Below are 5,333 nucleotides of genomic sequence, written 5' to 3' on the forward strand. Positions count from 1 at the left end.
TGCTGGAGGTTCAGATCTTTTTTTTTTTTTTTCCTCCAGGAGCCCTCTCTGTCCCTGTCACCCGGGACACTGTACTTCTGAGTCCGAGAGGACGCGACGGGCCCGGCTTACAAGCCGATGTGGCCCGGCCAGCTGGAGTGTCGGATCTTTTTTTCCTCCAGAAGCCCTCCGTGTCCCTGTCACCGGTGTCACTGTACTTCTGAGTCCGAGAGGACGCGACGGGCCCGGCTTACAAGCCGATGTGGCCCGGCCAGCTGGGGTGTCGGATCTTTTTTTCCTCCAGAAGCCCTCCGTGTCCCTGTCACCGGTGTCACTGTACTTCTGAGTCCGAGAGGACGCGACGGGCCCGGCTTACAAGCCGATGTGGCCCGGCCAGCTGGAGGTTGGGATCTTTTTTTTCCTCCAGAAGCCCTCTCTGTCCCTGTCACCGGTGTCACTGTACTTCTGAGTCCGAGAGGACGCGACGGGCCCGTCTTACAAGCCGACGTGGCCCGGTGCTGGAGGTTCGGATCTTTTTTTTTTTTTTTCCTCCAGAAGCCCTCTCTGTCCCTGTCACCGGTGTCACTGTACTTCTGAGTCCGAGAGGACGCGAGGGGCCCGGCTTACAAGCCGATGTGGCCCGGCCAGCTGGAGGTTGGGATCTTTTTTCCTCCAGAAGCCCTCTCTGTCCCTGTCACCGGTGTCCCTGTACTTCTGAGTCCGAGAGGACGCGACGGGCCCGGCTTACAAGCCGATGTGGCCCGGCCAGCTGGAGTGTCGGATCTTTTCCTCCAGAAGCCCTCCGTGTCCCTGTCACCGGTGTCACTGTACTTCTGAGTCCGAGAGGACGCGACGGGCCCGGCTTACAAGCCGATGTGGCCCGGCCAGCTGGAGGTTGGGATCTTTTTTTCCTCCAGAAGCCCTCTCTGTCCCTGTCACCGGTGTCACTGTACTTCTGAGTCCGAGAGGACGCGAGGGGCCCGGCTTACAAGCCGATATGGCCCGGCCAGCTGGAGTGTCGGATCTTTTTTTCCTCCAGAAGCCCTCCGTGACCCTGTCACGGGTGTCACTGTACTTCTGAGTCCGAGAGGACGCGAGGGGCCCGGCTTACAAGCCGATATGGCCCGGCCAGCTGGAGTGTCGGATCTTTTTTTCCTCCAGAAGCCCTCCGTGTCCCTGTCACCGGTGTCACTGTACTTCTGAGTCCGAGAGGACGCGACGGGCCCGGCTTACAAGCCGATGTGGCCCGGCCAGCTGGGGTGTCGGATCTTTTTTTCCTCCAGAAGCCCTCCGTGTCCCTGTCACCGGTGTCACTGTACTTCTGAGTACGAGAGGACGCGACGGGCCCGGCTTACAAGCCGACGTGGCCCGGTGCTGGAGGTTCGGATCTTTTTTTTTTTTTTTTTTCCTCCAGAAGCCCTCTCTGTCCCTGTCACCGGTGTCACTGTACTTCTGAGTCCGAGAGGACGAGAGGGGCCCGGCTTACAAGCCGATGTGGCCCGGCCAGCTGGAGGTTGGGATCTTTTTTTCCTCCAGAAGCCCTCTCTGTCCCTGTCACCGGTGTCCCTGTACTTCTGAGTCCGAGAGGACGCGAGGGGCTCGGCTTACAAGCCGATATGGCCCGGCCAGCTGGAGTGTCGGATCTTTTTTTCCTCCAGAAGCCCTCCGTGTCCCTGTCACCGGTGTCACTGTACTTCTGAGTCCGAGAGGACGCGACGGGCCCGGCTTACAAGCCGATGTGGCCCGGCCAGCTGGAGGTTGGGATCTTTTTTTTCCTCCAGAAGCCCTCTCTGTCCCTGTCACCGGTGTCCCTGTACTTCTGAGTCCGAGAGGACGCGACGGGCCCGGCTTACAAGCCGACGTGGCCCGGTGCTGGAGGTTCGGATCTTTTTTTTTTTTTTTTTCCTCCAGAAGCCCTCTCTGTCCCTGTCACCGGTGTCACTGTACTTCTGAGTCCGAGAGGACGCGAGGGGCCCGGCTTACAAGCCGATGTGGCCCGGCCAGCTGGAGGTTGGGATCTTTTTTTCCTCCAGAAGCCCTCTCTGTCCCTGTCACCGGTGTCCCTGTACTTCTCTGAGTCCGAGAGGACGCGAGGGGCTCGGCTTACAAGCCGATATGGCCCGGCCAGCTGGAGTGTCGGATCTTTTTTTCCTCCAGAAGCCCTCCGTGTCCCTGTCACCGGTGTCACTGTACTTCTTAGTCCGAGAGGACGCGACGGGCCCGGCTTACAAGCCGATGTGGCCCGGCCAGCTGGAGTGTCGGATCTTTTCCTCCAGAAGCCCTCCGTGACCCTGTCACCGGTGTCACTGTACTTCTGAGTCCGAGAGGACGCGACGGGCCCGGCTTACAAGCCGATGTGGCCCGGCCAGCTGGAGGTTGGGATCTTTTTTTCCTCCAGAAGCCCTCTCTGTCCCTGTCACCGGTGTCCCTGTACTTCTGAGTCCGAGAGGACGCGAGGGGCTCGGCTTACAAGCCGATATGGCCCGGCCAGCTGGAGTGTCGGATCTTTTTTTCCTCCAGAAGCCCTCCGTGTCCCTGTCACCGGTGTCACTGTACTTCTTAGTCCGAGAGGACGCGACGGGCCCGGCTTACAAGCCGATGTGGCCCGGCCAGCTGGAGTGTCGGATCTTTTCCTCCAGAAGCCCTCCGTGACCCTGTCACCGGTGTCACTGTACTTCTGAGTCCGAGAGGACGCGACGGGCCCGGCTTACAAGCCGATGTGGCCCGGCCAGCTGGAGGTTGGGATCTTTTTTTCCTCCAGAAGCCCTCTCTGTCCCTGTCACCGGTGTCACTGTACTTCTGAGTCCGAGAGGACGCGAGGGGCCCGGCTTACAAGCCGATATGGCCCGGCCAGCTGGAGTGTCGGATCTTTTTTTCCTCCAGAAGCCCTCCGTGACCCTGTCACGGGTGTCACTGTACTTCTGAGTCCGAGAGGACGCGAGGGGCCCGGCTTACAAGCCGATATGGCCCGGCCAGCTGGAGTGTCGGATCTTTTTTTCCTCCAGAAGCCCTCCGTGACCCTGTCACGGGTGTCACTGTACTTCTGAGTCCGAGAGGACGCGACGGGCCCGGCTTACAAGCCGATGTGGCCGGGCCAGCTGGAGTGTCGGATCTTTTTTTTCTCCAGAAGCCCTCTCTGTCTTTGTCACCGGGGGCGCTTTACTTCTGAAGCCGAGGGAAAGCTATGGTCCCGCCTTTTTTTCATTTACCTATCGGTATTTTGAGTATTCCCGGTTGTCAGGTCGACCAGTTGTTCGTTTGACGTCCGGTTCTTTTCTTCATGGGGACATTTTTGGGCCACCCCCCCATGTATGACTTCCAGTTGTTCTCTGTGGGCTGTCATCTTCCTCCCTGTCATTTTTATGGTTTTGATCTATTCTATCTGTTCCTATTGGACCTGGAGATATGTAGTGACACGCTGTCCTTTCCCTATTTACACTAAAGGACACTAAAGGACACTAAAGAGAAAAGACCCTTTCAATCAAGGCTGTTTGCTTGTCCAGCCTATTTTTCTTTGCATATCGGCTTGGGTCTGTCGCCTTGCCTGAAACTGTGCCCGAGACATGCTTCCTGCTTTCCGTGCTTTTGCTTCCCGTTTGTGTGTGCGCTTGCTGGGCAGCTTGTGACAACCAGGGGCTGTGATATTGCTGCGTTCTCAGGCGTTTTTCCCGATTTCCACGTTGTCGTTGTCACACCTGTGTCCTGTGTGGAATGGTTGCAGCCAGCTGTCTCGTGCTAGTGTTTTGTGTTCCTCCCGCTGGTTTTTTTTTTTTTTTTCCTGGGAGTCCCGAACCTCCACTGTCTTCCGTTTCCACGTCTTCCACACGCCTCCCGAGTGCATTTTTTTTTTTTTTTGGCGGGGGGGAGGTGGAGAGTCCCGAATCCTCCACTCTCCTGTCTGCGGTGTCTTGGTTCTTCCTGCCACATGCCTCCCGAGTGCATTTTTTTTTTTGGCGGGGGGGAGGTGGAGAGTCCCGAATCCTCCACTCTCCTGTCTGCGGTGTCTTGGTTCTTCCTGCCACATGCCTCCCGAGTGCATTTTTTTTTTTTTTTTTGGCGGGGGGGGAGGTGGAGAGTCCTGAATCCTCCTCTCTTGATTGTGGTGTCTGAGTCTTCCTGCCACGTGCCTCCCGAGTGCACTTTTTTTTTTGTGGCAGCACCTTCGTTGTGTCTCTGCCCGGATCCGTACTGTCTTGCCCCGCGTGTAAGACGTGCCTATCTCGCTTGTTTCTCCCGGTTGCGTGTTGTCGCTCACTCTGCTTAGATCGATGTGGTGCTCCTGAGTTCTCTTCGGGCCAGGGCCTAAGCCGCGCCAGGCGAGGGACGGACATTCATGGCGAATGGCGGCCGCTCTTCTCGTTCTGCCAGCGGGCCCCTCGTCTCTCCACCCTATCCGTATTCCGGTGGTGTGTGGAAGGCAGGGGTGCGGCTCTCCGGCCCGAGCACTGACCCGCGCGCACTTCTCGCAGTGGTTCGCGTGGTCCTCGTGGATCGCTTGCCCATCTTCCCTGAGCCGGGGAATGTTGGCTGGTGGCGATGCATAACCTTCCCGTCTGGTGTGTGCACGCGCGTTCTGTTTCTTGCAGAGGTGCTCCTGGATCGTTCCAGGTTTTGCCACCTAGGTGCCCGCTTCTGAGTTGGTGGTGGCGCTTCCCGTTTCCTGGCGTGCCTCCGGTGCTCCGTCTGGCTGTGTGCCTTCCCGTTTGTGTCCGAGAAGCCCATGAAAGGGGGGTCGAGGATTAGAGGAAGGGCGGTTAAAAAAAAAGCCCCCTTCGTTGGGCGAGCGCCCACCCCGCGCACTCGCGGACCTTGCGCGTAGGGATGGTGCTGAGCGGTCGCGGCTGGCCTTTTTGAAAAGTTTCGTGAAGCTTCCTTGCTCCTCGTGTGGAGCTTGGAGAGTGGCAGTGGCCTGCCTTTCGGGGGGGACCTGTTGCAGGGTCTCCTCTGTCCGCGTATGCTCAAAATACCCCTGGAAGAGAACCTTCCTGCTGCCGCAGATCCCCCCGCGCGGATGCCCGCGTGTGGGTCTTCTCTTGTCGCACGCATCCTCTCTCGGTTGCCGGTTATCTGTCTGGCTCTGTGCCTTCCCGTTCGTGTCCGGGAAGCCCGTGAAAGGGGGGTCGAGGAGGAGAGGAGGGGGCTAGGAAAAACAAGCCCCCTTCGTCGGGTGAGCGCCCAGCCCCGCGCACTCGCGGACCTTGCGCGTAGGGTTGGTGCTGAGCGGTCGCGGCTGGCCTTTTTGAGAAGTTTCGTGAAACTCCTTGCTTCCTTGTGGGGAGCTTGGGGGGGGCCTGGCCTTTCGGGGGGGACCGGTTGCAGGGTCTCCTCTGTCCGCGGATGCTCAAAGTACCCTT

Source organism: Mus caroli, unplaced genomic scaffold (genome assembly GCF_978045245.1).
Source record: "Mus caroli unplaced genomic scaffold, Mus_caroli_1 scaffold_56, whole genome shotgun sequence".
In the NCBI taxonomy this organism is placed as follows: Eukaryota; Metazoa; Chordata; class Mammalia; order Rodentia; family Muridae; genus Mus; species Mus caroli.